Below are 11,964 nucleotides of genomic sequence, written 5' to 3'. Positions count from 1 at the left end.
TGAAGGGGAGTTTTCGTCTAGACTTTTCGTTCTCTATTTTTATTTAACTTCAGTTTAAAGTTTATGGAATACTTTTGAGATTTTTTTGGCTTAGAAGTTTGGGTAATTTATTTGCTGTTTACTTATTTCATGTTATTTATTTTTCTCACTTATTTAAGCTTTCATTTAATAGTGATTACAATTGTTATGTGTTATTTTGAGAATTTCTGATTTAAATACAAAGATGAATTCTAGAATCTTGGTTTTAGGCATTTTCAATTTTCAGTTCATGTTTTGTCAATTACTTTCTAATTTAATTTAATTCTTAATTTAGTTTTATTAATTTCTGAGTTTAATCTATTAGTCATTTACATTCCAATCCGACAATCAAAATCTAAAAACATGAATCTAGTCCATGACTAGTAATCTCTTCCATCCATTGCACATATCATCCTCTTGTTTTCTCTTTGTGAAGTTTTTCACATTTTTTCAACGAGTTTAATTTTAAATAACTTTCCCTGAGGAGACGATCTAGGAATTTATTCCTAATTATTACACGACATCCTCCTGCACTTGGGATAGCATTAGTGCTACTCATTTTTGAGTGAGTCAATAGTTTTCAAGCTTTTGTTGTGCCTTACGTCAACAACAAAACAAGAGCAAGAGGCACAATCTATTTTCAATTCAAATCCGACTAGTAATATAGAGTGATCATCATTTATTGACAAAATATTGCACTATACTAGAATCCAAAACAAATCAAGCTTCATTCCACATCCCAAGCTTCAAAAATTAGCTACGCATGATAATTCTAACAACAAAGATAAGTCTAAGATAAGTCATGACAAAATCTGAAAGCAAAAGAAATCTAAAATAAAAATAAGCCGAAAGCCAAAAATTAACCAAGAAGAAAACCACCTCCAAAATGCTAGACGAAAGAAAAACGTAAAGAAGAAAAACAGGAAAAGAAATAAAATTAAAAACTCTCAACTACCACGTTTACTATCCGTCTATTGGAAAAGCCAAATTGAATCCTTCCAAAAACAGCCACCTGCCTCCTTAAAGAAAAGAGCAAAGAAATTAAAATTCAGCTACACTCTACTCCCTAGAACTAAACGAAAAAAGAAAAAGAAAGTGAAGGTAAAAAAAACCAAAACTAGTTGTTTTCTGCTAAACGAAAAAGGAAAGAAAAATAAAACTAGCCTACTCTACTGTCCAGGTCTGGAACCGAAAGAAGAATGAAAATAAAAACAAAACCAGCTGCTTCTCCGTCTAAACGAATGAAAGGAAAATAACAACTCCAAGCTAAGCTACTGCTGTAGCCGATATTGACAACCTCCAGCCATGAAGACCAAAAGGCCAAACGAAATAAGTGCAGAAAAATGAAAACAACCGCCCAAGCTTAAAGCAAAGAAAGATAATAAATCCTAGACTACCCCCCTTCTGCTGTTTTCCAGCTTAAACGAAAAAAATAAGCAAAAATGAAAGAACAAACTAACAACTCAAAAACTAAGCTACTGAATTGTATGAAAACAAAGCAAGAATACTCCAAAACTGAGCTACTCCCCCTCTGGTGCTGCTGCTGCTTATGTGGGTTTGTTGTTGCACGTTCATCTGTGAGTTCCAGCATCCTGCTGTCTTCAACGTGCTTCCATCTCTCAGCTTCACATGCCAAAAGCTTCCAGTAGCACATAACTGATCTCCTGCACGTCCAGCTGCTACACGTCCGAGTGTTTCCCAGGTGTAGAACCAAAAAGCACTCCAGCATGTGTTTCTTTGAGTGAAGTCTAGCTCTGTCAAAGTTGAGGGCCAGCTGCTTCTTTTTTTTTCTTCTACTGACCTGCTGCATTTGTGCTGTCCATGTGGTCCGAATGATGCTGCATGTGTGAGTCTATTGTAACATGCTGGTTGTGTGCTGTCCATGTGAGTTTGGTCTGCATGTGTGCATGTGTGAGTCCGGCTGTGTCACTTTTCTGCATGTGTGATGTGCTCCTGCATGTGTGAATGGGTGTGAGTGCTGTCCGAAGGCTACTGTCTACTGTGTTTGCACTTTTCTGCATGTGTGCTGTGTCAACGTGATGATGGATGTGTGAGTTGCTGTGGTCCGAATGATGCTGCATATGTGTTGTCCATGTGGGTTTGTTGCTGCACGTTCATCTATTCGAAAAAGAAGAACAAATCTGCTGTCCTGCATGTGTGAGCTGGTGTGAGCCTGAATGAGTGTCTTCTTGCTGCTGTATAGCGTGTGTGAGCTGGTGTGAGTGGCTGCTGTCCATGTGGTGCCCGAGTGAGTGGTTGTTGTCCGAATGATTTTCTTTCTGCATGTGTGAGTTGGTGTGATCCGAATGATGCTGCATTTGATCTCTATTAGATGAGATTCCATAAAACCATAATCAATTTCTCTATTTTCTCATAAGTCTCATTCTTTCTTTCCTTCCATAAATGCCCTACAATATATAAATGAAATGATATTATAGTTTAAGTATTTCAAGGACAAATATGAGACTTTGATGTGCAAAAATATTGGCATCAATTAATTTGACATTCAATATTAGAATTTGATGCATAATTAAGTGTTAAATCCTTATTTGATAAAATAAATCACTCATTTAAATAACTTAATTATGCAATTCTAACCTTTTATCATCAGGATTACCTCTACCCTACACGCACAGCCACACCATCATGCATCATGTTTCTAGCTAATATTCGCCAATTGGATTTTAAAACAAAGATGATACAGTTACTCCCTACTTTTCGTGGCTTGGAAAATGAAAATCTATATGTGCACATTAGGGAGTTTGATGAAGTAGTTGCGACTTTTCATAGTCAAAATGCAACTGATGACATTGTGAGACTTAAGTTCTTTCCCTTCTCTTTGAAGGATAAAGCTAAGAGTTGGCTATACTCTTTGAGACCACGATCTATTGGGTTATGGAATGAGATGACTCAGGTCTTTTGTAATAAATATTTTCCCCAACATAAGACCAATGCTTTAAAAAGGCAAATCTCCACATTTGTACAAAAGGACAGTGAGACTTTGTATTAGTCTTGGGAGAGATTTAAGGAGCTATTGAGTATGTGTCCTCACCATGGGTATGAGAATTGGCGCTTATTGAGCTATTTTTATGAGGTACTTACACCTAGAGAGCGTCAATTTGTGGAGATGATGTGTAATGGTGAGTTCTTACAGAAAGATCCTGATGAGGCCATAGAATACCTTAATGAGCTTGCTAAAAAAGCTCACACTTGGACTGGACCTAGTGCTACTGAGAGCACAAATAGGTCACAACCTGCAGGAAACCTAAATGGTGGTGGAATTTACCATCTCAACGAAGAGGATAACCTAAAGGCTAAGGTTGAGATGCTCACTAGGGAACTAGAGATGTTGAAGAATAAAGACTTAAAGCCAACACACATGGCTAATCATGCAGAGTCTTTTGGACCATGTTTTGTGTGTGGCGGGGTAGATCACCTTGCCCAAGAGTGTCCCACATTTGCTGATATGAGAGGGATGTATGAGGAACAATGTAATGCCTTAGGTATGTACATGAAGCCTGTTGCACTTTTCTCTGATACCTACAATCCTGTGTGGCGTGATCACCACAATTTTAGCTGGAAATCTGAAAACCAGCAGCCTTACGTCACCCCAATTTTAGTTGGAAATATGAAAACCAGCAGCCTGCACAACCCTCTAGATCATATCCTGCACATTCATCTTCTAGGAGCCCCTTAGAAGATACTTTGCATGCTTTTATTGAAGCACAGAGTAAAACTAATCAAAAGTTTAAATATTTGGTTATGCAGGTTGTTGAAGAAAACAAAGAGATAAAGAGTCATATATTCAAGATAATGAGCTCCTTGAGTGTGAATGAGTGTGGCAAGTTTCCTTATCAAACTCAATCATCACCCCAAGGTCATTATATGGCACAAAAAAATTTGAAAGAGGTCAATGCCATTGTGACAAGAAGTGGTAAGTCCTTACACATCCAAACAACTGATAAACCAAAGGATGTTGAAGAGGAACAAAGCAATGATAGTACCGAGTTCCCCAAGGATGCCGAGGTAATCAAGAGTCCAGTTAAGGTACCATTTCCTCAAGCTTTAAAATCTGGTAGGCGAACTTTGGATCCTAGTAATGAAATCTTGGAGAACATCAGGCAGGTAAAGATTAACCTTCCTCTTTTGCATGTTATTAAACAAGTTCTCACTTATGCAAAAGTTCTTAAAGATTTGTATACAGTTAAGAGGAAGCACCATTTTAAGAAGACAGTATTTCTGACAGAGCAAGTTAGTGCTCTAATTGAACAACGAATTCCTCCTAAGTAAAAGGATCCTGGTTGTCCAACCATTGCATGTAATATTGGGAAACATGAGTTTGGGCAAGCCTTGCTAGATCTAGGAGCTAGTGTTAATTTGATGCCTTATTCCATTTATTTGCAGCTTGGTTTGGGTGAAATTAAGCCTACTTCTATTATGCTTCAGTTGGCTGATCGTTCAGTTAAGAAACCAAGAGGGATAGTTGAGGATGTTTTGATCCAAATTGACAAGTTTTATTATCCTGTTGATTTCTTAATTTTGGACACTCAATCAGTTGTTGAGTCAAACTCTAAGGTTCCTCTCATATTAGGTAGACATTTCCTTGCTACGGCTAATGCACTTATAAATTGTAGGAATAGGTTGATGAAGCTATGTTTTGGAAACATGACCATGGAGGTCAACATTTTCCATATTGAGAAACAACCAACAGATGATGAGTGCCACCAAACGTACATGATTGACTCATTCATAGACAAAGGGAGTTTACACAACTCATGATTTTGATCCCCTTGAATATTCCGTTGTGGATTCTGAGTTTGATACTATTAGTGATTCATTTGATGTTATTGATATTTGTGCTGTTTTTTATGAAACTCAGGATTATGGCACACAAGCTTGGAAACAGAAATTTGAGGAGTAGCCTAAGAAATGTGAAAAACAGATTCCTGTAAGTATGAAAGTACCAAGAGTTAAATTGAAACATTTGCCTAAGTCTAAATTCTATAAGGTTAAAATGAAAACGTTTCATGATAAAAATAATCTTAGGAAGAGGTTTAAACCTAATGACCGAATATACTTATATGATTTTGGATTTCACAAGCACCAAGGAAAACTTCGGTTTAGGTGGACTGACCCATTTGTAGTAAAAAATATTTTTGAAAATGGGGCGGTAGAAATAGAAGATCCTAAGGATGGTCGGATCTGTAAAGTAAATGGTCAACACCTTAAAGTATTAATTGATGGCAAGTTCCAGAAGTGGAAGACATTCCACTTGTGGATCCAGTCTATCAACCTTGACCACACCACCAAGGTATGTTTTTCTTTATTTATTTTGTTTTGTTTTTTTTTTTCCTCTTATTTTCTTTCTCTTCCTTTTTGTTTGGTGTTGTTTTCTTTGTTTTTGATTGCAAGATAATTTCATTTCGTCATTTCATGTTACCCTCTTTGATGTTTAGCGAGCTGCCCACGCCACTCATCAGGTGTATTATATCATTTTCAGTTACTCCCCATTCAATTTTGATTCTTAAACATTGAGAACAATGTTTCATTTAAGTTGGGGGGTGATGGTGCAAATTCAGTATTTAAAATACTTGTTGGAACTCTGTGGCATATTTTCATGTGTCAAATTTTTTTTTTTTTAATTTGCATCACACTTGCATCATTTTCACATGTGTATTCATTCTCATTCATAGCCATCTTCGTGAATTTACCATACCCACCATAATCATTTTTGCTGAAGCATTCACAGAATCCTTAATGCACTTATCCAAGTTGTGGTAAGATGGTGGTTTGACACACGTAGCTAGAGAACTCTTTTGCTTAAGTATTCATGTGAGTTTAGATAGGATTGAGAGCATACAAATGCAGTAAATTGTGATAAGCGTTCATTGATCTGTTGAATTGGGCACTTCTTTTGAGAATATCATTATATGGTTTGTGGTACAATGGTGGATATACTTGGGATACGACGAAGATTAATTTAGGATTAACGTTTGAGCCTTTCGAGCTATCCATTTCCATCATAGACCCCTAGTAGCCAACTTTGAGCCAATAAACACATGTAGTTTTTTCTTTTCATATGCCCATATCATCCATGCCTTTCCACATCGGAGTATAACCTATACACAGATTTTCTTACCCTTTTTACTTCCAAGTGTATACTAAGTGTGGAATTTGTATTTTCTTTCTTTAATTTTATCATTTTCAAATTAAGAAAAAAAAAGACGACAGAAAAAGAGAAGAGTACAAGTTGCAAAGTGTTCAATTGAGTCGGCTCAAAAAAAAGTTGGTAGAGATAGAAATAATGCAAAAGTGGCATGTGTTTGTCCATCAAATTGTTGAAAAAAAAAAAGGAAGAAGAAGGAAAAGTATTATTATTTGATGATATGAAAAGTTGGAGACTACATCAAGTGAGAAGTGTGGTCTATTGAGATATTTAATAAAATTCCTTTTGTATGTACTTGGAAATTTTTGAATCCGTTTCATCCTTTTTTTTTCATATAGCCCCGAAACCAAGCCACATTACAACCTTTTGTGTTGACCGTTCTGATCCTAAGTAAGCTGTTGGAAAGACTGGTGGAAGTCTCATTTGTTAGTGTTCCTATCATAAGATCAATGTTTGCTTGTTGTTTGTACATAATTGCCTAATTTTCATGAGAGTGTGTATACACCCATTGTCAACTCCATAGAGAGAGCCCTTACACGAAACACTATTATACTCGTGAGTTATGGAATTGAACCTTTTGCTTGAGACGCTCTTGATGTTGCATGTGTCAAGGTTAGTAGTAAGATGATTATGGCTTGGAAAACACACACACACTTTGTAGATTGCTATAGGTGGATTGATCTTGATGGGTTATTGGATTCTTTAGATTGTTTTGATATGTGAATTTAGAAAGTGTGACTTGATGGCTTTTATGTGTGATTTTCTTTGATCTCTTTCGACGTTTTAACATGAAAATTGCTAGGGACTAGCAATGAGTAAGTTGGGGGTGTGATGAGTGTGCGAAAGTACACTCTAAATACCCTATTATTGGACTAAAATGCTAAAATATGAATAGAAATCATAGGAATTAATGTGTATTCTTTAATTGAATTTCTATTTACGTTAGGATACTCCTAAGTAGTTTTTTTTTATGTTTAATTTCAGAGTTTATAAAAGAGCAAGTCAAGCCCAGTCAAATTCAAAGGAGGACATTTATGGGGTTTGAGAGCAATTTGGAAGAAAAGAAAAAGAAAAAAATCACAAAATGAAAACACAAGAAGTCCAAGTCTAAAATTCACTAGAAGACAGTCTGGACATACTTTAGTATTTTGAGTGTATCGTTTTACTCACATATCTGATTTATGTGATTCTTGATGCATTGGAAAGCTATCTTAAAGGGCTATAACTTTTTATTTAATAAGGATTTCCAAATTCGAACTCCTGAAGACCGTACATGACTGCCAAGATAAGTCCTAAAATTTAGGCAATTTTTTTATGCAGAAATTAAGAGGACATTTGGGTTTCTTTCCTACCCTATATAAGTATATCATTAGCACGAAATGGGGGGGAGGAGACACAAGAGGCAGATTTGAAAAGAGGAGAAAATCACTTCCATGACTACCGTTCGCTTAAGTGTTCTCTGAAGATTTTTGTTGTCCAGTATATTTATGGGTAACTAAATTCTCAAGTAGGGTTAGGGATGAACTTACACATTAAATGGTATTTCTAATTTATTTTCAATTCATGTATTTAATTTTCAATTGTTAAAACTCTTTTGTTTTATCATCCTCCATTCATCGTTGATGTTTTTTTCTCCGAATAATCATAGAATTTATTCTATTTATGGATTCAATCATGCTTTTTCTATTGAATGGATTAGTTCTTTGATTATGTTTGGATCAATCATTTATCTATATTGATTTAGTTTTTTTCTGCAATATCGCTCCCTGAGTATATTGTCGTCTTTGGATCTTATCAATAGGGGTAGTAATTTACGTATTTTAAAAGTGGTGAATGATTTTTCAAAGGGTTAAATTTGATTTAATTTTGGTTTATAAATCTATACCTTCCGATTGAAAATTTTGTAAATTGAGTTCCTAATTGAGTTATCCAATGAATTAAAAATAATTAAAATATTGAATTTGTGCAAGGGATTCCCGGCGCTCTACTGTTCGTCAAATTTGAGTATTTTTTTCGTTAATCACATTGCTTCACTTAAATTTACATTTAAAATTAATCTTTGTTCTCCATTACTTATTTAATACTTTTCTTTAGTTTTTTTGTTCCTCTTGCTTTTCCTTTAATTTGTCTCACTGTGGAATCGACACCCCAAAACTGTGCTACAACTACCGCATTATTCTTTGGGCATAATCAGCCCCGTCCAATCCATTCATTTGATACCATTTCCATTCCAGTCCATGTGGCCTTTACGTATTTTCATACATCATACATTCAGTTCATTCATTCATTTACAGTCCTTTCCTTTCCTTTACAGTTCATTCTTTCATTTCAGTCCTTACAGTTCTTACGTTTTTTACATTTCTTACGGCTCTTCATTTCTTTCAGTTCATAAAAGTTTTAATTAAGAAAAATGGTTTTCTTTCTTTTATTTTGTAAAAGTCATTTTAAAAGAAGTTTCTTTAGCAAAAAATGGTTTTCTTTCTTTTATTTTAAGAAAAGTTGTTCAGAAAGAGTCTGAAAAAGTTATTTTAGAAAGAATCATTTTTAGGAAAGAGAGTTACTTTAAAAATAGTTTCGTTTTCCTTTTAGAGAAAAGCTTTTGTTTTCTTCTTCGTTTGTTGTAGAAAAACTTTATAAGAGTATGAACGTAATACTTACCTGAACTTCATGCCATACTCAATCCATGCAGTCTATTCATGTGCGTGTCAGATGACAACCTATATGCATACACATAACCTTACGTCATCATCTATCTAATGCATAAGTAACTATTCTAAAAATAAAACTATACCTCACTTGGAACACTCTCCATCCATCTCTGGGCTCTTATATGCCATTTACTATGCTAAAACCTTCCGGATTTTATTATTTAAAGTGAATCTTCATGATTCACTTTAGGGGTTAAGACCCTAAGACCTCCGTCTCATTCTTTTATTTCCACAATCCGGCTCATGATTCCGACTGACAGAGTCATGCGTCCCAACCTTAGACTATATACTAGTCACGACCTTCACGTATCCTAGCTCATACTAAATCCTCATTCCCATCCAGTCAGGCTACATGAATTCAAGCCAACTCTAGGGCTAAAATACCATGTAACCATACTAAGGATAGATTACCCATTACATATGGTAAACCTGTCCGACATACATGTCTCACCAGAGGCACATGTATCTCATCCCCTTGTATCACCTAAGAGTAACTTATAATTCTAATGAACGCCTACTTGTATAAACAAGCTCTATACTCCAATACCAACTTACTCAGACCCAGTTGATAGGACTCTTCCTACTTTCCGGTCGTATACAAGTTCATTCCAACACTTGATAGGAGAAGACTGCATCCACAAATGCACCTCTGTCACGTCACGCAGCTTGAGACTGATCCCGAGTCACGTCACGACTCCTATCATGCTTCTGCTGCGCTCTCTGATACCTTTCCACCACTTCCATATACTCTTAGCCATAATCAACCACAAGGTGACACCCGTCACCACGGACTACAGGCTATAACACTATTGTTTCGGGATACTGTTACACAGTTCCCATCACTTAACAAGAGGATTGCATCCACAAATGCGTCTCTGTCACATTATGCAGCTCGAGAACATTTCCCGAGTTACAGCACGATGCCCATCATGCTTCCGCGACACTCTCTGATACTTTTCTACCACTTCCATATACTCTTAGCCATAGTCAACCACAAGGTGACACTCGTTACCCTGGACTACAGGCCATATCACCACTGCTTTGAGACACTGTTATACAGTTTCCCGACGTTACACCATACACTCCACGCTTCTCGGCTATGCCATCCAACCCTTCGTGACACGCCATCCGATGTATCACGATAAAGTACAGAGTACACTCATGTGAACTCTCTTCCATCCACACTACAACACACATCACTACGATACACGCCTCACGGTGCATCGCTACGTGACATGGAGTATGCGCATGTGTACTCCCTTCGCTACAACACTTATTAACACGATGCATACCACAAGGTGCATCACCATACAACACGGAGTACGCTCCACGCGTACCCCTTATATTCTACGCCACATGTCACTACAGTGCACGTCACACAACGCGTTGCTGCACTACATAGAGTACGTTCCACGCATACTCTCTTCACACCTCACTCCATATTACAATTATGGCATCTATCTCACACCCACTTCATAGCACAGTCCACAATACTACATAATTCAAGCCCAACACTTCACAACTACACTTCACTTCACAACTATGCAGCGAACGCCACAAATACTAACTACACAGTCTATAGTCCAATCAATCAACTACTTTAAACATAAATAGCTAGAGATAGAGGGTTATACCATCGATGGGATAACCCATGCATCACTTGCTGCTCGTCATGATCAAACATCGAAGGAGTCATACGTGGAGGTAACACGCGTACAGTGGCTATCTACCACATAAAGTGGTTTTGGGCTTGGGAATAGCTAGATGTGGTCTTGGAAAGGCTCAAAGTGGCCTCGTGGTGGTCAAAGGTGGCAGAGCACGGCGGCATCACGCTGTGAACAGTGAATCCGAAATGGTGGGAGTTTGCTTGAGGTGGAGGAAGGCCATAGAACTTCATGGAAAGCTAGGGAAAGGTAGAGGAAGATGTGGTGGAGCTGTGGTGGCTAGGCGGCGGCTCACAGCGGCGGATCGGCCAGTCGAAGTATAACTCGGCCTTGGAGAGTGGGGGAGAGTGAGAGCTGTGTACAGCTCTGTTGGGTATGGAATTTATTGGAGAAGATCATGGTGATGAAAGGAACAAGATGGTGGTGGTGAAACACCGTGGGTAGCCGTGTACGGTGGTACATGGCGGTGCAACTGTACGTGTGTGAGTGGAGACCCATTGGGGAAAGAGAGAGAGTTAGGGAGAAATGAGGACATGGGGAGGAAGCCCATGATGTGATCAATCCATTGGTGGTGCTTGGTGGTTGTTTTAGCTGTGTATGGTGGCTCAAGGAGGAGAAAATGGGTGTAAAACCCATTTGCTTGGAGGGAGAAGGAGAGAGAAGAGGTTGCCGATATAACTCACCACCGGTGAGGTAGTGGTTGCCAGTGGGGGAGGTTCAAGCCGGTGTGGGAGGTGGGGCACGGCGGCTGGAGGTGGCGCTAGCTAGGAGACTTGAACCGAACGGTGGAGGGAGGAACAACACACGTACATCGAGCATGAGGGAGAGGGAGAGGAAAGAGAAGAGAGAAAATGAAAAGGGAAAAAGTGAGGAAGAAAAGAGAGGGGACTGGGTATTTAATCCCAGTCCTACACTTCGGGATCCTCAAAACGATCTAACGATGAGTTCAAATACTGATTTGAAAACGCGTAAGTGTTTTATTAAAATAAAATACTTAGATAAAACACTGAGAGGAATTAAGATAAAATATTATTTTATAAACTAAAGTTTATAAAATAATATTCCTTCATCATTTTTTAAAATGATAAAATATCGTTAATTACTCAAAGAGGATAAAATCATTTGAATTAAATAAGAGTTTTCAACGTAAAGTTAAACCTCTTAATATTTTAAAACAACTAAAATATTTAATTTAAGTATTTATCCACAATTATAATATTTTTAGAGCTCATTAAAATATTATAATTGTGTTACTTTAAAAACAGGCTTATCTAATAATACTGAAAATATTTCCTATAGATATTTCCATAATATTTAAAATATCCGTAAGGTTTAAAATATCTATCTTACTTTGAAATCCGCTGGATAACTTTCGGAACATGCTATCGAGGTACAATAGGTAGGATAA

At 37.1% G+C, this 11,964-nt stretch overlaps 1 non-coding gene across 1 annotated transcript; it reads right to left on the bottom strand.

Annotated features, from left to right (window-relative positions):
- Window positions 1-2,970: 2,970 nt before the first annotated feature.
- Window positions 2,971-3,078, bottom strand: LOC122283562. Its single transcript, XR_006230961.1, has one exon. It is a non-coding gene; the product is annotated as a small nucleolar RNA R71 (small nucleolar RNA).
- Window positions 3,079-11,964: the final 8,886 nt, after the last annotated feature.

Source organism: Carya illinoinensis, chromosome 11 (genome assembly GCF_018687715.1).
Source record: "Carya illinoinensis cultivar Pawnee chromosome 11, C.illinoinensisPawnee_v1, whole genome shotgun sequence".
NCBI lineage: Eukaryota > Viridiplantae > Streptophyta > Magnoliopsida > Fagales > Juglandaceae > Carya > Carya illinoinensis.
This window is presented reverse-complemented; position numbering and strand designations above follow the sequence as displayed.